Genomic DNA, 23,379 nt, shown 5'->3' with positions numbered 1-23,379 from the left:
GAGTGGGCACCTGATTAATATTGAGCATGAGATAGTTCCAATGGGAAGAGGACAAAGGGATGCTCCGTTAATCCTCCAGGATGGAAACCTGAGCCTGGGCCCACGTTCCCCGGCCTCCACAAATAGTCACTTATCCAGACGCAACAGCTATAAAGACTGATGGAACAGGTGCTCTTGGGGACTTAGGGGCAGGGACGAGGGCCAAACCAAGGAACTGGCCATCTTTCTAAGCTTCCCTCGCACTTTACTGCCCTCAGCTAAGAGCAGTGTCTCTTGGCAAGGCTGTCGCATTCCAGGGTCTCCAGCAAGCTGGGAGCCACTCTTGGTTCCACAGCTACAGCCCCCCTCACGGTGGTGATTCACTCTGTGTGCAAGCACTGAGCATCCGCAGCGCCAGACTTCCTGCTAGGTGCTGGGTGAGGGAATATAAAGAAAACTGAGAAACACATTTAGTCCCCAAGGAACTCGTGTCTAGTGGGGAAGACAGGTATGTAAACAAATGGTCGCAATACAGGGGGATAAATACCGTAATGCAGGCGTGTTTACAGAGGTTTGAACACAGAGAAGGGAGTGACTAAATTTGCCAGGAGTTGGTGATGAGATTGTTGAGATTTTCGCTGAGTACAGATGAGTTTGGGGGCAGAACCAGAGCAATAACATTTCCTTTGTTCCAGAGAGGTATGTGTATACTTCTGCACTAAGCATTATGCTGGCTTGTAGAAAATGTATGGTTCCTAGACTCAAAGAGCCTGCACTCCAGGTGGGAAGACTCACACTGCATTCATGTACTCAACAGCATTTACTGAGCACCTACTGTATACCAGAGCCTGTACTAAGCTCAAGATACAAAGATGATTAGACACCGTCGCTGCCCTGTTTTAGAGGGAAACAGACAAACAAAATTCCAATTCTGGTGCTCCATAGCTGTGTGATTTCGGGCAAATCTTTTTTGTGTTTTTTCCCATCACAGCCTCAGTTTCCTTATCTGTAAACTGGGGATAAAAGAACCTATTTTTCAAGCCACTATGAAGAATAAATGAAACATGACAAATGAAACAACAACAACAACAAAATATGTGCTGTGCTCAAGATTGGGTATGCAACGGGTATGAATTGAAATTTTGTACAGCATAGGTAAAATAATGCCCTATTTAATTTTTCCATTATTCATAAATTACCAACGGGGATGAATTTTTTAAAAATACATCATAAGTCAATGGAGTATGTCCATCATGAGAAGAGTCTTTTCAAGGTATAGAGACAAAGGGACAATTACTTATGTGGAGTGGAGGGAATAGCAGCTCAGGGAAGACTTTCTAGGAATGGTTATGTACAAGTTGGGTTTTGAAGAGTGATTAGGAGTTTCCAGGTTAAAAGCAGCAGGTTATAAAGTCAGTGGGGATGATTATAAGGACGTAAACAGTGGGCAATATAAGAGCTCAACAGTAATACAAATGAGAGGTAACACAGGCATCCCAACATTGAAGACTAGATGACTGTCATGGAGAATAAACCCTATGCAGGCTTCTTTGCATGTGAGAAATACGCGCAGTTCGGTCTTAGCGACTGTGGCTTGAGCCTTACATGGACGTGTCATGGGGGCATTTGAACAGGGAGCCAGCCTTCTTCTGCCCCCAGTGACGTCACCGGTCATTGTCGCATCCCTGGGCTTCCTATTATTTGAAAACAAACATGGAAAAGTCACCTGGTGTGGTGACTCCCAGTGGCCAGTGACTGCCAGCTCCCAGGAAGGGCTCCCAGCAGCCTCGCCGAGAGCTTTGGGCCGCCCTGCAGGTGTTGAAGCTCTTTTTCTGGCATCTGAAATTTACTGTTCCTGGACTTTCCTTGCTGGTCCAGCCCGCACCCCATCTTCTCCCTGCCAGCCTTCCTCCATCTATGAGGAAGCCACGTCAGAATCTGGGCACCCAGGCTGCGACCCAGGGCCTGTGCATTTTAAGCTCCCCAGAGTGATTGGGATGAGACCCACCGATCACGCTTTCCTCCCTTGGTTATCCTCCTTTTCACAAGGAGGGGTATGTTCCAAGGGGAAGTGATGCCTGTGAATTTGCTGCAAGGGGTCCCGAGGTAGTGCTGCAGCCTCCAAGGATTCCCGAGGGAGCAGAAGCCCAGGAGGCGTGTCCCCAAGCACATTGGACAGGGGAGAGTGCGGGTTGCTGTTTGTCAGGTTGTTTAGTCACTGATGAAGATGCTATTCTTAGCACTCAGGCAACTGGGGCTTCCCTAATCAGGGAGCAGGGAACAGGTCAACTGAGGGTGCCAGGGGATTTGAAATTCCATGCAGAGCCTGTTAGGACCAGACCAGGAAAGATGACAGTCTTGGGCAGGGATTGATTGGAGGAGAATCAGATGCTTTCCAGCCCCACAAAGAAAAGGACAAGAGGAAAAAGTGCTAAGATTGAGCAGGAAGGAACATGAGAAGATGGCCAACGAGTTACAGTGGGGTAACGGGTGGGTTCCCTAGGAGAGAAGGTGGACTCTCGTTAGCCTTCAACAAGGCAAGTGCAATCAGCCAGGAAGTTCTGATGGCAACTACAAGCCAGGTCTGATGGAAAATAGGAAGGCCCAGGATGAGGAGACTGGGGCAGGATCAGGAATCCTGTAATGAGGAGGCTGGAGCACCCGATAGGAAATCTGGGCCCTAAAAGAACGGACAGGGGGACCAAAGAAGGAGCTTAGTCACAGAAGAAATGAGTCCAAGCAAGGAAGCAGGCCACCAAGCTCTGAGGAGAGCCAACAGAGAGCCTCTGGGTTGAGCAGGGCCCCCAGGCTAAATGACATCTTCTTATGAATGAGGAAGAGTGCCTCCTGCCACCCGCCCCACTCCCCGCAGATGCAGCACGCAGATGGCTGCCCCTCGGCCATGAGCTGCGCAGTGGAACCCATGGCCTTGAGGCTGAGCTCCTAAATGGTGTACCTTGGACTCCTCCACTGCCCCACCTAGAAATAGGATAGTTCCCAGAGCTTGGCCTGGACTGCCCTTACAGATGGTACCACGCGCAAGAGGAGAGGGTCTCAGGGGCTCCTTGCCAGGCCTAAAGCCAGGGGTTCCTTGCTGAGAAGTGGGGTTCCATGAGTTCTCAAGGAGCAGAAGCCCCCCGTCAGGGGTGATGAGAGAAAGACAGGCTGGGATGGGGACCCCGGGCCAGGTGCTCACTGCTCGCCCCGCCACTACACACACACACACGCACGCACGCACGCACGCACGCACGCACACGCTCTGGTAGCTGGAGGCTGCGTGCTGCTGTGTGTGCAGCACAGCAGGTGACTTGCCAGCTCACATCCTCAGTCTTCTGCTAGGCCCGCCAAGGGCAAGGGAAGTACGTGTCGAGAGCAGTTTTTGGTGCTATTGTAGCAAGCGTCCACTTCAAGAGGTTTGCCCCGTCTAGACGGTGTTCTGACCCGATCAATAGGACGTCAGTCTCTGAGGGCCGCTTGTGCCTGGCCAGGAATAGACACAGGCAGGAGCGCAAGTGTGCGTCTGTCCTTCCTACGGCCTCTGCTCGAGAAGCAGGGAGCCTGCAGAGGCGAGGGTGAGGGGGTGGGCAGGGAGCGGAGATAGGGAAGGAGACGGAGCGAGGGGTGCAGACCAGAACTGGAGGCTCGACTCAGGGCACAGGAAGGAGCGGAGCATGCGGGAGAGCCACTGGCAGCCTCTCCGGATGGGGCAGCCGGCACCTCCTGTGGGAAGTGCTTCCTGTGTCCCTGGCATCATTGTACGCGTACATGTGTTTCCCTCATCTCATTCTCACCCTCACCCCACCAGGTAGGACTCATTATCCACGTCTTACAGACAGAAGCTGAGGCATGAGAGGCACAGTAATCCCCCCACAAGTTCTCAGAACTAAGAAGGGGATGCCAGGCCGGTCCTAGGGCCACACCTGGTGACCAAGCATATGTGGCAGTTTGGGCGCAGGCCTCCTGGGCTGGTTCAGGGCCCAGGGAACGGAAGCCAGGGTTCTTGAAGCCTCTGGGTTGGGTCTGAGACTGTGTGAGCCTATTTCTCACAGGGAAATACACACACACACACACACACACAATCTTCATTGTTGCTGAATTACTGTCTATACTCATCTAAGACCCATGGTGTTCTGGGCTGCCTTCCTGCAGCTTTTTCCAAGAAAAGAAGATGGAAATGGTTGAAGGAGTTTTATTTTCTTTTGGCAGGGAGAAGCAGGCAACTCGCAAAGTCCTTACTCTGCAAAGTTTCCACTGGACCACCACTCCCACCCACAACTGCGCCCCTCTGAGGGCACGCGGGGCCCCGGGTCAGGAACCCCAGCAGGCTACAGGGCAGACTGCGCCAGCCCGAGCTGTGACCTCAGTGCTGAGACTCAGACAGCTTCTGCCTGCCAAGGACCCGTAGGACATAGCCCCCTACCCCTGGCGGAGTGTCCTGTGCCAGGAGATACAGTCACAGAGGACCGGGCTGCTTGAGGCCAGGAGTGCCTCAGCCTGTAACCTGCACCCTCATGCAGCACGTGAGAGGTGTCGGACGGAGCAGGGCAGCTGCTGGCCCCTGGTGCCTCAGCCTCGTGGGGCCTGAGGAGGGCGTCACGGGAGGGAGGAGGGCTGGGCAAGGACTCTCAAGGCAGAGCGGGGCCGTGGGGACACCACGCCATGCCAGCGGCTCAGGGCATCCGGGGCGAAGCATGTGAGCTTCTCCTGGCCTCTCTCTACCTCCACTTTCCCTCCATGGGCCCTGGGGGGCCTACCCACAGCTCCGGGACACCCTGCCCTGCTAGAGGGAAGCGGGAGGACTCTCCCACTCGTGCCCCTCCCCAGCTGCTACGAGCGAACAGTTAAGCCCAGGACAGCCATTAGCTAGTGCTGAAGGGTCTATATTGATTAAGGATAATTATGTTTACTCTTTAGCAGTGTGGGGCCTGGTAGGAATATTTTTTGTTAATTTGCTGCTGCTTAGCTTCAGGAACGGGGACTGATATGCCAACCTCCACCTGGATCACCCACTACACACGCACGCGCGTGCACGCACACACACACACACACACACATCTCCATTGTTGCTGAATTGCTGTCTATGCTCATCTAAGACCCATGGTGTTCTGGGCTGCCTTCCTGCAGCTTTTTCCAAGAAAAGAAGATGGAAATGGTTGAAGGAGTTTTATTTTCTTTGGGCAGTTTTTACCTCAGATGAGCGGCACAGAGGAGCCCAAATTGCAGCAGAACACAAATACACACACAAACACACGTATACACTCTTTTCCTCCCGACTCGGAATAAACATATTTTTAAAACCTAAATTCTTGGAAGAAAGGAGAGACAGAGGGGTCTCTTCTCTCTGCCTCTGAGATATAAAACCCAAATCCCATGAGAAGATGGCCCCGTGCCGCTCCACCACCTGGTGGAAGGCATCCTTCCCACCTCAGCTCTTCTGACCCCTTGACCCCGTCTCCCTGACTACACACCTCACCCTTGGTGTTTCCTTTCGGCAGGATCACGCCTTCTCCTGGTCGCCTGTAAGTGCGCTGCTCCCTTCCTTCAGGAAGCGCTTACGGGATTGGGCCAGGCCCCTTGCCTGGGCTGAGGATCCAGGGGCCGCAGGTCCCACCTCTGCCCTCAGGTGGCTCACAGTCAGTCTAGTGAGGAACGCACAGGTACCACCTGGGCTGCGGGTTCAGAGAGCCTGGGTACGAACCTGGAGGCCAGCACTTGCCAGACCTGCTTTATTACCTCGGGCAAGGAACTTCTTTAAGACTCAGTTTCCCCGGTTGTAAAATTAAGATGATAACAATAGCTACTTCACAAGACCATTGTGACAGCTCAGGAGATGCTGCAGGTGAAGCGCTCGCCCACGCCTGGCACACAGCAAATGCTCAGGAAGCAATAGTAGCCGTGCTTAGTGGGCGCTTACTGCGTACGGGGCAGATTTCCTGTGCACTGTCTCCTACAAGCCTCACGAGAGCCTCCCGAGGAGACGGAGCTGTGGAGGGGCTCGATAACTTAATAGGGGTCGTGCTGTGAACTGAGATTCAACCCCTGGCTGTCTGGCTCCCTTGCCCAGATGCTTAACCACTGTGCTGCTGTGTTCCTCACCTGACTCCTCAGCCCAGGTAACACTGGCTCCCATCCTTTTGCTGGCGGCAGCAACAGCAGCAGAGAGTATGATGGGCGCACGGAGGAAAGCTGCCTTACGTAACCTGGAGAAGTGACATCAGGGAAGAACTCCTGAAAGAGGATAAATGGCCTTTTTCTGGGAGAGGGAACTGTGTGTTCTGAGGCCCAGAGATGAAAGAACACAGTGTGTTCAGAGAACAGAAAATATTTCCATCTAAGTGGGTGGTAGTTAGGGCGACCATATATTCTAGTGTGCCTGGGACTGTCCCGGTTTACACCTGTTGGCCCAGCTTCATTATAAATAGTCCCTGTTCCCTCTCAGACAACCTCAGTTAGGATGATAAATTACACGGTCACCATAATTCTAGCGTGTGGGTCCTGGAGGAGTGAAAACAGGGCTTGGCGAGCCCGCACTCAAGGACTCGGATTTTATCCTGAAGGATGCGGAGACCCACTGGGGCCTGAATCATAGGGAGCAAGCCCGAGGCCAACCAGACCTTTAGGATGCAGTGGTCCAGATGGACAGTGATGTTGGATTCTTAAGGAAGTAGAATCCACAGACTTTGGTTACAGAGAGGCCATGGGGTTAGTGGGCAAGGGCATAGGAACTCTGGCACCCGGCTCTCTGGGTTCAAATCCCAGGTCGGCCACTTATTAACTACGTGACCTTGGGTAAATTATTTAATCTCTCCATATCTCACTTTCTTTGTCTCTGAATGAAGCATCATAATGGCATCACCTCCCAGGGTGGTTGTGAGCATTACATAGAGTTAATATATAAGGCAGTGGTAAGCAGTAACGAGTCAGGAATGACTCGCTCTCTGGCATCGGTCACTGGAAGAGAAGCGTTCCTTGAGCTTGAGAACAAGAGGAGATGCAGCGGGGGAAGACACAGAGGTGGCGAGGCCTCTTTGGGATATGCTGGGTTTGACGTGTCAGAGGTGAGGAGATACCACATAGGTAGCTGGGCACGCCACGTCTAGTGTGCAAGGAAGATCTGGGCTGAGGATTCCAACCTTGGTATCATCTGCGCCTCACCAGGAGGGGATGGAGTAGAAGACAAGCGTCCAGAAAACCCTGCGAGCACCAGCCTTTAAGTTGCTGGCGGAGGAGAGGAACCCGGGAAGGCACCCGAGGCATGATCAGAAAGGCAGGAGAGAAACCAGGCGAGAATTATTTCCCAGAAGCCAAGGGAGAATTGAATTTCAACAAGGAGGGAGTTTTCAACAGCGGCAGATGCTACAGCGAGGCGGGGCAGTTCAGAGAGGAAGAAAGCCTGCTGGATTTAGCTGTGGAGGCCATGGGTGGCCTTGGTGGGCGTGTTTCACCATACATGGCAAGGATTATAGTGTGAATGGAAGACAAGGATATGGAGAGAACATGTGTGGACCGCTTTTAAGAAGCTGGGCTGCAAAGGAAAGGGACAATGGCCACAGCGGAGTGCAGGGTCAGGAGAGGTGTGTTTGTCTTTAGGGAGAAGAGCCTTGAACTCGGGAGAGAGCAGTAGAGATGGAGAGGTTGAAGCAGTTGTCAGATAAAGGCATAACTGATGGAACAAAGTCCTTGAGTAGGCAGGAGGGGATGAGGTGCTGGGCATACCAGCAGGATTAGCTCTGACAGCAGGAAGGCTGCCTTCTATCGAGAGATGAGGGGAGAGGTAAAGATACGGATAACTTACCAGCCGAGGGGGCAGCCGGCACCATTTTCTCTGGGCCATTGGAGGCAAGACCTCCTATGAAGGGAAGAAATGGGGTAAGGAGGCTTGAAGAAAGGGTGATCATGTGAGAAAGCTGTGTGGGGAATGAAACAAGTGTTTCCTGTGGGCAGATAGAGGACAGTTAGGGACCGAGAGGGGCACTGCTGTTGAGGTGCCACAGGGATCCTGTGGGCACCTGGGATGGTGGCCGGGCTTGGACTGGAGTGAGAGTCGATGCCATGGTTTTCAGTGAGCAGAAGGCTGATAAATGATAGAGACCAACAAAAGGATGGAAGAAGTGTGTAGCTAGCATCAAAGAAACAGGATGCTTTTTTAAAAATTTGACAACAGAAAAGAGAGGAATCATCTTGAAGTGGCATCAGTTACAAGGCAAGGGGACCCTACCTCCTGGAAAAATGAGCATCTCTTTTCAGAGAGGTCTGCAGGGATATGGTGAACGTGAAGGCAGAATCTGTGCCCAATTTGCCTTCGTCCCATTTTCCTACCCGCCTGGCTTAGTTAATAGTTCGTTTAAAAATGTTGGCTGGTTGAGAGTGAATGAATGAATGAATGCCTGAATGCCTTGCTCCCATCCTGAGAGATGCTTCCACCTGTACCCGTGTTTCTTGCTCTGGACATTGCCTCTTCCTGTCCCTGAGAAGCGCCTGCCCAGCCTATGTGTGCCGGTTGCTCCCCTCTCAGGGGCCATATGGGGGACTGGAAGGTGGAGAAAGGGGAGAAAGGGGTGTTTGCTGTCATTCACAGAGTCAGCTGTAGTCCCTGAGAGTGTGAGACCTGCCCCCCAATCATTTTATGCCAACGTGGAATGATTGCTACCTGATCTACCAGGTAACTCTTGGGTTTTCAGTAACTCTGATACTGCAGTGTGTAGCCAAAGGAGCAGTGGTGACACGGTGTGGGGAGAAACACAGCATCAAATGCGAGGGGCCTTGTTTTTTTGCAACCATGGTTCTAGTTTTTCGATGGGACTCATTTTGTCCCCATCGCTACCTTCTTCCTTGCTTCCCAGCCTGGCACTAATGGCTTGATCAGAGAACCCTGAAATGCAGGGCAGAAGGTGCTTCACTGGCTCCCGAGGGCAAAATGAAGCAAGGTGTCACCAAGGCAGGAGAACCACAGCTCATCCAACCCCAGTGGCCACCCAGACTCCCACCGAGGGAGCAGAAACAGACTGGCTTTATTTTTAGCCCCCTTGTGGGCCCCCGAGCCCTGCCCCACTTTCTGAAAGCAGAGGGCTTGGGGCCTACACCATCTGGCCTTAGTGGGAGGATGGGGCAGGCCATGCCTTCTCCTGCCACTCATGAGGAAAAGCTCGGGGAACACCGCCCTCTCCGTGTCCACATTTTCCAGGCCAGGAAATCCACACAGTGGGACCTCCAATGGAACTGGAGTCTACTGGAACCACAGTGGTCAGTCCTGTGCCCAGGGCTCTGGCAGGGCCTCCAAGGGCCTTGCTCTGGGAACCCCAAACTCTAGGCGCTGTTCTGACTCTGCAGAACAGAACCCTCCCCAGACCCCTGCTAGCATTTTTCTGAGCTCAGCTTGAGCTTCCTGTAGGACTGAGAGCAAATCTGTAACTCGGAGGGTAAAGGACAATGAAAGCAATAAAGGACTCCCAGTTGAGCTCAACACAAACAATGTACTAGAGAGCGTCCTTTATTCATTCACTCAGCCACGGGTGGACCGCGCGCCTGTAAAGGTGCTAAGGAGGCCAGAAATGAACAGAACATAATCTTTGCCCTCAAGATGCGATACTGTGTTCTCTAGCCCATAACTGATCACAGGAGCTGCCAGGATCCAGGGACCAAAAGCAGAGGAGTCGGGGCATGGGGCTGGGAGACCTGGCATCTCTTCTTCCTGAGCTGAATCCCAGGGCTTGCAGTTTCTCCCCACTTTTTCTCTTCTCTGGCAATTCCCCTTGGTTCATTGCGTCTGCCACATGGGCTCAGCCCCTGCATCCAACTGAATGGTGAGGACACCTGCCAGACAGACCCAGTCCTACAGATGGAGGGAGGCAGCTGTCACTCATCTTGGCAGAGATTTGCGGCTTTAACTGGCTGTTCCATGGAGCCCCTGATCGTTACTGTCCAGAGTGAAGACCCTTCTTGGAATCATTTTCTGCTCGTGCTCTCTTGTTGTCCAGACCTAGGCTGAAATCTTTTTTCCAGACTCAGCTGGGTCTTTTACAGCCTGAACACCTCTCAGTGGCATTTGCTCCCTGGTCAGAGCCTTGCTAGACCTCTCTCCATGGATAATGGTACCCGGTTTCCCACTCTTGGTCCCTAGCATCTGTAGAGTCCCTCCTGCCCCCCAGACCTACTCCTCAGAGGGACACTAAAATGGGGCAGCTGAACCAAAGGACAGGCAGCCATCTGGCCAGGAGGGCTACTGGTGAGGGCTACTGGGGGCGGGTGGAGAGTCTGGACAGCTGAGACCTAACTGGAGCTCAGCACTGGCTCACCCTCACCATGGCACCTCTGCCTGGAGTTCTGCCGAGCCCCGAGCCCCCCATGAGTGCCCAGCTTAGTGGGAGCAATCTCGAGCCCAGGATACCCGGGCCCCTTCCTGGCTGGCATTTGGGACCCAGACTGATGCCTCTGTAGCTTCTCAGGTGCTTCACTTCCCAGCTGCCCTCCCTCCCTCCGGATGTGTTTCCACACTGCAAAGCCCCAAAGTGCACTGGCCTAGCCCCAGGGGCTGGGAATCAGGAACTGTTGGAAATGGCGTATCTGAGCCAAGAGTTATCCCCTGGCTCCCAGGACACTTTGGGCATAACCCACTGCCACCCTGACCATTTTAGGGTAAACTTCTCCGTTCTTTCTTCTCTCCTAAAGAGAGTCCCAAACAAGCAGACACTGAAATAAGGCTCTAAGGTGAAAACAGAGGGAGCAAAATGCCCAGAAATGGACAAATACCCTGAAGGAAGTCAGGCATGACAGATCCAGACCAGCAAGGGAGCAGACGTGCGTTGTGCCCGTACGTAGGGGCCTCATTTTGCCACTGGTACCATAGCTGCTTACCGCTGTCTCACTCACGCTTCACGTCAGCCCCATGAGATAGGTATTATCATCCTTGCTATAGAAATGGAGACACCTCAGAGAATTTAACCTGCCCAAAGTTGCACGGAGAGGAAGTTGAGCCCACTGATTCTAGAGAAAGAAGAACTTTTCTGGAAGAGGGGCCCAGGAAGCCTCAGGAAGTAGCAGCTGAAGAGTCAGGAGCAAGGAGGTTCTCTGACATCTATGTCGTAACACACAGAGTGGGGGGACGAGTTAACTTGTAGTCTAGAGGCCCTGCAGCCTGTTGGACGGAACTCATGCCTGGAGTGTAGAGCAAGGTAAGTTGTGACAACAGAGGGAGAAGGAAACACTACGTGCCAGGAAGGTACCTGCATATCTGAAACCTGTGAGCCAGAGGGGGCAGCCCAGGTGAGAGGATTTCAGTGGGAATAGGCCACTAACTCCCTGCCAGATGTGAACCTGGCACGATTCTCCAATAGCACAGGACAGAAAGAAATAGTGGTGGCGCTTCTGACTAATTAGACGACTGCGAGTATCATTCTGCTAAAGGCAGAAGAGCTGATAAATTTTTTACTTGACTTGCTAATAATTTTATCCCTTAAAAGGTAGAACAGGCAAATAGGGGAACTGAGTCTAGACTGAACTGTGATCCACAGAAAAGATGTATTTGTTGCTGTGAAGAGTACTGGTTCCCCAGGGACAAGGACTTTGTTTTGTCCCCTCTGCCTAGAACAGTGCCTGGCACATTGTAGTTGAGGAATTATTTGTTTGGTGAACGAAAAGAACAGGGATGGGAACCTGGAGGAGATGGCCACGCCATCTCAGCACGATGGATTCCCGGGGAAGGGAACACTGGCGTTTTCCAACATGAGCCTGAGGTTTTATAAAGGGTGAGTCTAGGGAGTGCAATGGAGCAGTCAGTTCAGTTCCGTGGCCAGGGATGCCAAAGGGAACACAGCTTAGGATGGTTGGGGAGATATAAAAATGGAATGTCTATATTACAGTCACAAACCATCTCTAAGAAAAAAGAGAGACATCAAAAGCAATGACATACATTTTTGAATGAAGGGATGGAAAATAAATCACTCTGAGAATCTAATGAAAACTATAGACCTTTCTCACAGAAGAAAAAAAGAAAACACTTCTATACACCATTTTGTGTATAACTTTAGGAGACGATGGAGACCTCATGTTAAGATCTACTTATGTAAGATTATTAAACTGATCATTTTGGTGATTTCTAGTTTTTAGCTATTAAAAATATCTCTGTTATGACCATTCTTCCACACACACACAAAAAAGATCTAACATACAGGAACCAATGAAAATGCAGAGAATACTTCTGAGGAGTTCTGGTTTGGCAAGAGCGTAGGGCACGTTGGAAGGTGGGAGGGCTGCATAACAAGGAAGGGTACCAGAGGGCCCTACACCCTGCAAGAGCTGTATAGGGAAGTCTAAGCTCAGAATAAATCATTTTTTAAAATCCGGTCAATACAAAGGCACTTTGGATATTTCTGTAGTTATTGTGCCAAGAGCAAGCGTTCAGGAATCAGACCCACCTCGTTTAAATCTCAGCTTTGTGACCTTGGACAAGCCCTTTAACCTCACCAAGCCTCCGTTTCCTTATCTGTAAAGTGGGGGTGATATCTATTCCCAAAGGCTTATGATAACTAATAAATTCGATAATACCCATTAAGTACTTGGCCTGGTGCCAGGCAGATTTTGTTCAATACATCTTTACCATCATTATTATTTATCATTATTCTCTGCTTGTAATGCCCTTGCTCTCCTTTTCTGACTATCAAACCCTTCAATGAAGATTAGCTTTTAGTGGGTTTTGTTATTTTTAAGTAATGCCTGAAGCAGGAAAATGAACAAGATAAAGGACTGCTCCTTGGGGAAGATGATGTCATATTAACTTTGTTGGAAAGAAATATCTAACAAAAGGGAATCGGGCTAGCATGGAAGGGAAGGAAAGGAATACAACACACATGCCTGCGTGGCCCCTGGAGAAGACAGAAAAATAGAACTGCCTACCTCCTGTTTTGCTTCCATCTTCGTCACCAAAGGGAACAAGTTTTGATCTGGTGTGTCAGGAAGAGCATCTATCATCCTTACATGAGGCCAAGACTCCAGACCCAGATGCTCGATGTCCCGGGACTGAAATAATTTGCAGATACAATGGCAGAAACGTTGCTGGTAATTGTTGAAGAACCACATAGAACAGAGAAGATGCTCAAAGACTGGGCATAGCTCACTTTTCTAAAATCAAGATTCTAGAAGTTCTGGATTGATCAGCCTGATATCAAACTGATGATATTCTACAAAGATAGTGTGGTAAGTGGATTGTTTGTGTGCACTTAGAAAAGAAATAGAGACCCAGGAGCCAGCATGGGATTACTATAAATAAATCATGCGAAATTAAAATGTTTTTTTAGTAGGTGCTTTTTCTAGACTATCAGAGGAAGACGATTGTCATATAGTTTGATTTCAGGAAAACATTTAATGAAGTTGCTCCTTATCACATTGTGGATAAAATGGAGAATGTGATCTGAACAATAGTGCAATGATATGACTTCAAAAATATCCTCCCTGGGCTTCCCTGGTGGCGCAGTGGTTGAGAGTCCGCCTGCCGATGCAGGGGACATGGGTTCGTGCCCCAGTCCGGGAAGATCCCACGTGCCGCAGAGCGGCTGGGCCCGTGAGCCATGCCTGCTGAGCCTGCGCGTCCGGAGCCTGTGCTCTGCAACGGGAGAGGCCACAACAGTGAGAGGCCTGCGTACCGCAAAAAAAAAAAAAAAAAAAAATCCCTCCTCAGGACTTGCTGGCAGTCCAGTGGTTAAGTCTCCACACTCCCAATGCAGGGGGCACGGGCTCAATCCCGGGTTGGGGAACTAAGATTCCGCATGCTGCAAGGCATGGCCAAGAAAAAAAGTTCCCCTACTATGCCAGTTGTTCTGCCCAAGTGTCAAGAGAATCTCTTAAAAAGTGGTCTGTTCAATGTTTGTACAAGTGATCCAGAAATCATGCTAATAGATACATAGATACCACCTACAGGGGAAGTTAAATTACCAGATAGATATGGTGCCAGGATCCAAAGAGATCTCCACCACCTGAAATGAAGAGCTTACACTGAACAAAATGTAATGGAAAATTAAAAATAGAGTTACCCTATGATGCAGCAATCCCACTCCTGGGCATGTATCTGGAAAAGACGAAAACTCTAATTCGAAAAGATACATGTACTCCAGTGTTCACAGCAGCACTATTTACATTAACCAAGATGTGGAAGCAGCCTAAAAGTTCATCAACAGATGAATGGGTAAAGAAGATGTGGTGTATATATATACAATGGAATAGTACTCAGCCATAAAAAGGATGAAATGATGGCGTTTGCAACAACATGGATGGACTTAGAGATTATTATACTAAGTGAAATAAGTCAGACAAATATCCGATGACATCACTTATATGTGGAATCTAAGAAAGATGATAAAAATGAGCTTAATTTACAAAACAGAAATAGACTCACAGACATAGAAAACAAACTTTTGGTTACCAAAGGGGAAGGGGGGACGGAGGAATAAATTAGGAGTTTGGGATTAATAGATATACACCACTATATATAAAATAGATAGGCAACAAGGATTTACTTAGCACAGGGAACTATATTCAATATCTTGTAATAACCTATAATGGAAAAGAATCTGAAAAAGAATATACATGTGTATATATATGTGTGTGTGTGTGTGTGTGTGTGTGTATATATATATATATATAAAAAATACTGAATCGTTTTGCTGTGCACCTGAAACTAACACATTGTAAATCAACTACACTTCAATAAAAATAAATAAAATAAAAGTGCAAAAAATATAATGGAGACATGCAGAAGAATAGCAAGTAGTTTCTGCAGATACTCTGCCTTCAAGGAGGTGAGACATCACTCTCCACTCCTTCAGTGTCGGCTGTGCATGATGACCTTCCAAAAGTACAGTAGGAAGGGGGTGTGGAGAATAACTTAACTTTACAGCAGAGAAACCTGGCAAGCACTACCTCAACCAGGTGATCAAGGTCAACAGCAACAGCAATAAGTCACGTTGATAGCATGATAGGATACCTTGATGTGATGTGATGAGAATGACACTTTACCTCTGTGGTCTTCCTCCCAAAAGCCTATAGCCTGAATCTCATTATGAGAAAAATAGTAGGCAAATCCCAGTTGAGGGACATTCTACAAAACACCTGGACAGTACTCTTCAAAACTGTCAAGATTGTCAAAAACAAAGAAATTCTAAGAAACTTTCATGGTCTAGAGGAGCCTAAGGAGACTTGAGAACTAAATGTAATGTGATATCCTAGATGGGATCCTAAGCAAAAACTAAGGAAATCTGAGTGCAATGTGGACTTTAGATAATAATATTTCAATAATGATTCATTAATCATGGGAAAATCTACCATATTAACATGTGAGATGCTAATAATAGAGGAAACTGGATGTGAATATATGGACACTCTCTGTACTAACTTCACCATTTTTCTGTAAATCTATTCCAAAAATTTTTAAGTTTATTTAAAATATATAGTGGATATGAGTATAAACTCCTGCATTTAGGATAAAAATAACTTATTATGTAAGTGTGTCTTGGGGACATCCAAATTAAATACAGCTTATAGGAAAGACATCTCCGGCTTTTAATGGACCAAATCTCAATGCATGGCACTGGGCAATGTGGTTGTGGAACGAAGAGCAATCCTCTGTTGCTCCAACAGCATGTCAGCCTTCAGGTCAGGCATCCTGGCAGGATTCCACTGCTCAGAACACATGAGGAGTCTCAACTTGGAGCTCAGACTTCCTGGGTTCAAGCCCAGGCTCTGCCTAACCTAGTCAAGTCATTTAACCTCTCCAGTTCTTGGTTTTCTCATCTGCAAAGTGGGCAAATAACGGTAACAACCTGATAGAGCCATTGGGTGGCGCAAAGCCCCGGCCCATGATAACTACTTAGGAAATGGGTCTTTATGGGCAAAGGGTCTGATGGGGGGAGCATGGGCCCCACACCTTAATTTTTAGAGTAAGTTCTATTTCAAAGGGGTCTTCAGCATCTCAGAGAATAGCATTAGATGAGGGAGTCATGGGGAACTCATGATGTTTACCTTGGAGGAAAGACTGGACCCAGGAGCTATTGCTTCAATTCAGAGAGAGAGCCAGCAGGTAGAAGTGATAATCTTTGTCATTCATTTACCAAAGCCCTGAGTAGGTCCCAAAGCCTGTCTGGGTTTTTCCTTCCTTATCCCCAAAATACAGATAAGGACACTTTTTGGTCAATCTTGCAGGGAAACTGAGAGGATCAATGAGTTAATAAATATGGAAGTGCACTGAAAAAAACGAAACTGTTGTTAATAAGCCTGTGCTGTTATTAAAACTACCTTGATACCTAGACATTTGTATATTTCCTACTGTGCTGGTTCACAGGGGGTGGGGAAAGCACAAAAAAGTGCTGTTTGAAATGTTTCCCTTTTTCAACTGCAGAGCTATCGGGGCAAATCAAGGACACAGACCTCTCTTCAGGGATGGAATCTGATGTCATGAGCTCACAGAGAAGTAGGGGCTGGACTTTAGAGAATGCACAGGCTTTGGAAATTTACCCAAATCCTGTGAACCACACTGTCCTCCTCTGTAAAATGGAGATCATCGTATGAACCTCACGGGGTTGCTGTGGGATTGCGTGCACGAATGGGTCGGCATACAGTCAGCATTTAGCCAGTGGTGGCTGCTATGGTAATCTGCCCCTCCAGCAGTTCTGCGGAAGTGGTCGTGTGCTGAGTACCCCATCCATAGGGCCTGTCAGGTGGAATGGTCACTGCCCTTGGAGGCTCTGGGTTGGGGGGGTTGGTCAGTGGGGAAGAGCCACTCTCATGGGAGCCAAGTCGAGAACAGCAATGGAGTCCACGTCAGTGGACGGCAGACTGAGAATCATAATCTATCCCAGACATTTTAGAACCAATTTTTGTGGAGCTCTGAACAGTCAAGGAGGTTCCAGGTAAAATCAGAGCCCGGAGGGTGTCAGATTACTGGGAAAGAGGGGAATTGGATTGGTGAGAGAGATAGGAAGTCATTACAGAACTACCCAGCAGTAACTATGGATTAGAAGGAAAAAAGGGAGAAGGCAAGAGGCGCAGACAGGCAGTGCCCAGTCTCAGAGGCAGCACGGTGACAGGAACACAGCAGAGGGAGTATGAGTGACTTGGTCCCTCAGGATTCCTGTTGACTTGTCACATGTCTCAGATGACCAGAAGTCTTGTCCAGCATCCACCATGTGAATTTCAACACTTTCAGGGCCTGAAGCCATGCCTTATGCCAAAATTTCCTTATCACCAGAGATTTCTAAAGATGTTACCACACGCCTTTGGAGAAAAACAACAATGTATTAAAAAAATTTTTTTACACTGCCTGGAGGTACAATAGACAGTGACAGATGGATCTGGATTTACATAAAATGACACAGACACTGATTTTCTGAATATTTTCTGATAAAATCAACAACTAAAATGCATCACCCACACACACAGCCCCCCACCACCGCTCCCAGGAGGGGCCAAACCAAAGATGTGAACGCAGAGCGCCCAAAGGTCAGGAGTTAACCTCCCACCAGGCTTGGCCGATTCCCTGGCAGACCTCCTGCCAGCACAGCCTCCACCTCTGCGGGTTGCTTTGGAGGATGGTCAGCCTAGAGTTTCTCCAAAAAACAGCTCTAGCTTAACTCTTAGATGGACTGAGAACCCTCCAAGCCACCATCCAGGTTGCCGTCTGTCCCTCCAAAGTGGTTCGAACCCACTGGATGCAGACGAGTCGAATTATCTGTACTCAGAACAAGGCCTCACGTTTTAAGAAAGATATTGACAGACGAAAGCATGTCCACGGTCGGGCAATCTGGCTGGCGGGGGACCTGAGCCACGTCCTGCTGGGGACGTTGAACGAAGATGCAGAGGGGTCTGCTGGTTGTCTTCAAATATCTGCAGAGTTGTCATATAAAAGATATAATAAACTTCCTCTGTGTATTCTCAGAAAGCAGAATCAGGACCCAGGTATGCAAGTTAGAGAGAAGCAGATGTTGGCTCCGTCTTGAAAAAGACTCTCTCGCGGTTGGGGTCTCTGATAATCTGATTGCATGGAAAAGTAATCAAGTGCTTCCTTGTGGCCAGAGTTCAAAGCCTGGATGGCCTCCCGTCAAGGTTGCTGTTGAGGGGTTCTACTTTGCCTGAAAGCTTGGATGAGAAGATCTCTAAGTTCTTTTCCAAGCTGCAGATTATGTTCTCATTCCGTAGAGAGAGCAGAAACTGAGGGTCATGACAACTTAGCCAGAAAGAGCTGAGATGAGTATGTAACGCTGGGAGAAAATCTTTAAGTTTGGTAAGTCTCAAGTTCTGGTTTTAACCTCTTGGGTTTTGTTTTTCAAGCTCTTTTTAACAGAAGGAGCAATACATCTGAGTCTGAGCTCCAGGACCAGGACTCACTTCTGTTGGGGTATTCAAAGCTCTCTGCTCCCCATAGGAACGGTCTCTCCAAGAGTGGGCATCAGTAGCTACTTTTGTTCCCCAGGCCTTTTCCTCTTTTCTGACTTTCAGGTGGTCACAGAAACAGGGAGAGAGCTGCATGAAGATACCTAAACCCCTCCATGGCTTAAATTCTTCATCTGATCCCATGTGAAACAGCAGAGTAGATAAGTGGAATTAGACCCACCCAAGTGGCCATCTCAGATAACTCAGAGCCGTAGTTCCTGTGTTGTCAAGGATGCATCTGCGGGTAACCAGTCTTCTTCCCACTCCTAGCCTGTGTGTCTGGGCCCTTCACCCATACCCTGGACATTCCATTTCCCTCCTGAAATGAGCCCTGGTCAGTGCCACTTCTTGGGTTTTCTTCACTCTTTCTGTTTCAGCTTAGTCAGATCAGTTTGTTCTTAAAGGTTTTCAGCTACCGCTGCTCACCACCACCTTCCCTGAACACCTATGGATATACCATTTATCAGCTCTATATTTGGGGAAATGTTCCCCTGGATTAAGAAACTGATAAAGAAAGTGACATTAAGAGACTCTGTTTTTGACTCCTGGCCTTCGTGTATGGGCAGCAGAAGGCAGAGTAATTATGCCAGAAATCAGCACCACCAACATTTGGACAACGATCCCCTCAATTTGTTCTCATCCTCATCCAAAAAATTCTGGCTGTCTTGCTGCTCTTGCCTCAACCTGTCTGAATTTCTTATTTTGAGCATGATTCCTGAGGAACTGAGGACTTATTACAGGCTTGAGGAATAATTTCAAGCAAGTCACCTTTCCTTTCTGGGCCTCAGGCTCCTTGTCATTGAGCCTTTGACTGCCCCTCTGGGCCACCTTGGGGAAGGCCACTTATTAAGGATGCATTGGATGCCGACAAAACAGGTGCAAGTGTTCCAAGCTGCTTGCAAGCAAGGGAAAGGTCTGCACTAATCATCCCAGAGCCTAAAAGGTTTCCAGCGTCTGTTAAGATCCAAGTGTAAATGGGGCACCATAATTGGGGTTTAGTATCTCCGGCAAGTTTGCTTGACACCTCCACGGAGCAGTGGATGGATCAGACGTGGTGTCAAATGGCGAGCCTCTTAATGTGCAAAGCAGAGAGGTGTCAAAACTGGCAAAAAAAGAAGCCTCCATTTCTTCTCAATCTCCATAAAAATGAGTGAACGTGGAAGCTCAGCTGTCACCAGGAACCAGGGACCAAGGCCAACTTGACAACCCTGCCAATGTTTGGTCCTACTGCTTTCCTGGCTCTCTCCCCTCTTGCCTCCCACCTGCCCCTGAAACTTTAATTATTTTCTGGACCCAGAAAATGTCTGTTTGCTGGTGGTGAGCTGGAGGAGGGAAGAGAGATGGCTCCCATAGAAATACAAAAGCCCGTTAGCCTTCACAGAAACCATGGGGAACAGAGTGGCTGTGTTTAGTTATGAAGACATCTTGGGAATGTCTTTACTTGTGACATCTTGGGACATCTTTACTTGTGAGTCTAAGTAAAGCAGAACTTGAGAACCCCTCCAAGGTCACCTTTCCCGGCAGTGATCTTAGAAATAGTTATAGCTGCCCTAACTTTTAGGGAAGGGAGATAAGTTTGGAGACATTTTCAGAAAAGAGGAAAAGGGTTCAGAGAGTGGGGAGATATAAAATTATAGAAGAGATGATTGGAGAATTGCATTAATGTTACCTTTGATTGACAAAACCCTCCCTGGAAGCTTTTCTGGAACTTAGAAAGTCTCCGGAAAAAGAACAAAAAAAAGAATTTTCAGATCTGAGCTGCATTGTCACTCAGCATCCCAAGCTAGTCTCAGAGTTAAAAGCTCTTTACGTCTGTGAGCTTTGCACATGCGCATGCTTGAGACTACATGTGCTTGTCATCGGCCCTTGACCATTAGCCAGGGATGTATAGAGCCTGTGTGCGTGAAGGTAGAGCTTGCTGAGTCTGTGCCTTTGGTTCTCTGATACCTCCCGAGGAAGGGGAGACCGGCGGTGTGGGCTTCAGGATAGGAGGTGAGGTTAGGGGGGTGTAGTCACTGTGTTGACAATCCCGGCTCAGTGGGATTCCGTCACCACACCCTGAGCTCTGTGCACAGCTCTATGCTCGTTGCTCTGGGGATATAAAGGGAAGAGACACTCTGACCCCTGCACTCCTAGAGATTACAGCCTTGTTGAAGGAAGAACTTTTTGAGATAGTGCCACTTACATACTCAGTGGTTCCCACCCCTGGCTACAGGGGTCTCCTACAGAGAATTTTTAAAAATACTTATCCCTGGAGCCTGTAAATCAGTATCTCTGGGAGTGGGCTGGACTTATGGGGGGGTTTTTTGTTTTGTTTCGTTTTCTTTTTTGTGGTTTTTTTTGTGGTACGCAGGCCTCTCACTGTTGTGGCCTCTCCCGTTGCGGAGCACAGGCTCCGGACGCTCAGGGCCCAGCACAGGCTCAGCGGCCATGGCTCACGGGCCCAGCCGCTCCGCGGCATGTGGGATCTTCCCGGGCTGGGGCACGAACCTGTGTCCCCTGCATTGGCAGGCGGACTCTCAACCACTGCACCACCAGGGAAGCCCCCTGGACTTATGGTTTTTAATTGCTTCCCAGGTGATCCTCATGGGGCCAGCCTAGCACAGATCTTCCGACACACATTTGGGAACTTTGGGACTATGGCAACCAGGGACATCCTGGAGTAGGTGAGACCTGAGTTGTACCTTGAAGGGAAAAATACAGTGGGCGGCAGGCAATGTACAGGATGAGCAAAAATGAGGAAGTATGAGTGAATCGGGGCAAGAGATTTCCACCTGGCATAAGGGAGAAACTTACCCCATCACTTTCCTTCTTCTCTGAGGATGAAAAGGGGAGTTAGCACAGCCCACTTTAAAAAAAAAAAAGGATTGCAAACCTTGAGGCCAGCAGGGGTGCTGCCTGAATTGATCTACCTCAATTTGTCTGAAGTCCTATTTAATTATAAAATTCATGCAAACCGTGTTTACTTTTAACATTAAAAGAGTGTTTTCCCACATCTTCTAGTTTAACAGAGCAGTTCTCAACCTTTCTGATCTCAGAAAAATTATTGAGGACACTAAAGAGCTTTATTTTTGTGAGATGTGTGTGTGGTATTAGAAATTAAAACTGTGGAATTTTCTGAGTATTTAAAAATATGTATTTATTAATTTATTTTAAAATAAATCCATTGCATGTTAACGTAATGTTATAAAAATAACTATATTTTCTAGAATAAAACTAGTGAGGAGAGTAGCGTTATTTTATATTTTTGCAAATCTCTTTAAGGTCTGGCTTAATAGAAAACAGCTGGATTCTCACATCTACATCTGCTTTCAATCTGTTTTTCTGTGTGGTTTTAGCTGAGGTATCTGAAGAAAACCCAGACCCACACAGCAAGGCCAGGACTGAGGTGGGACAAGCAAGGCACTTAGGACACAGAATTTAAGGAGGCACCCTCACTCAGGGTCATGCCATCACAGGGTTGGCCCTGAGAGTGTGGACCTCCTTAAATTTGGCATTCTAGGAACTTCACTTGCCTCACTTTAGTCCCAGCCCTGTCACGCAGATAAGGAGTTGGAAAGGCAAGAAGTACTTTGATAGCCTTGTCAGGTAATGGTGGATATTTTTTTGATACCACACCAGAACACAAGTAGTGGGTGAGTTGCATTGTGGGATCTGAACCATACAATGCACTTTTTCATACCACGTTGACATTAAAATCTATTGGTCATTCTTGCACTCTGAATGGACCTTTACCCATATTCACTGACTCTTTGAAAGGGTCTCAAGACTCCCAGGGCTCTGCAGACCATACTTTGAAAATCGCTGGCTTCAGAGATGCTCCAGGAACTGCAGGGACGTGGTCATAGCTGGAACGTAGGCAGATACTAAGAGTCATGCATGAGTACAAGAGGCTTAAGAACCGAGCTAGGGCCAGACCTGAGCGAGGAAGCTGGCTTGTATCTTGAGGGCTCTAAGGAACCATACAAGGTCTTAAGCAGGGGAGTGATGGGATGAGATTTGCATTTTTAGATTCATTTATTCAACTGATATTTATTGAGCTCCTGTTGTGTGCCAGGCACTGGGGATAACAGTGAACAGAGAAGGTTTCTGCCTTCATGGAGCTTACATTCTAGTCGGGAAGCGGAAAATAAATAAATATAAGACCGAGATCCACCCTGCTGGCAATAGAGGATGGACTGGTAGAGAATTAGACTGAGAGGAGAAGAGTGCAGACGGTTGTAATGCTAGTCGCTAGTCGGAAGACATGATGGGGACCAGGGCAGCGGCAGCAGAGATGGGGGAGGGAGCATTAGCGAGCAGGAGAGGCATTAAGGATGTGCTAAGCCGTGTTCCTGTGGGGAGAGACTAGGATGGTGCCCCGCGTGCTAACTCAGGCCGTGGGATGCACTGCCCCTGAGCTGGTCCATCCACGAGGTGAAGCATTTCGCTTTGGATAATCAGCTCGGTTCGCAGCATGCTGAGTCTGAGGTGCCTGGGAGAAGGGGGTCATTCAGATGGAGATGTCCAGTGAGATGTTGTATGATATGGGTCTGATCTCAGAAAGGAGGACTCGATTGGGATTGAGATGTAAGTGCTGTCGCTTATTCTGGTGGTGAACAGATAATGTCACCCAGGGACAGTGCTCAAAGCTAGGAGAGGGCTTCCCTGGTGGTGCAGTGGTTGGGAGTCCACCTGCCGATGCAGGGGACACGGGTTCGTGCCCCGGTCCGGGAAGATCCCACATGCCGCAGAGCGGCTGGGCCCGTGAGCCATGGCCGCTGAGCCTGCGCGTCCGGAGCCTGTGCTCCGGAACGGGAGAGACCACAACAGTGAGAGGCCCGCGTACCGCAAAAAAAAAAAAAAAAAAAAAAAAACCTAGGAGAGAAGACAGCCAAGGGATGCCAACATATCCACCTGTTCCTGCCACCTGCCTCAAATTTCACATGTCTCAAGGCAGATATGTCGTCTCCCCACCCCTGAAGACTGTTCTCTTCATTAAACGAT

The sequence above is a fragment of the Aethalodelphis obliquidens genome, unplaced genomic scaffold (genome assembly GCF_003676395.1).
Source record: "Aethalodelphis obliquidens isolate GAN/ISIS:26980383/991018 unplaced genomic scaffold, ASM367639v1 scaffold70, whole genome shotgun sequence".
Taxonomy (NCBI): domain Eukaryota; kingdom Metazoa; phylum Chordata; class Mammalia; order Artiodactyla; family Delphinidae; genus Aethalodelphis; species Aethalodelphis obliquidens.
Note: the sequence above shows the minus strand (reverse complement) of the source record.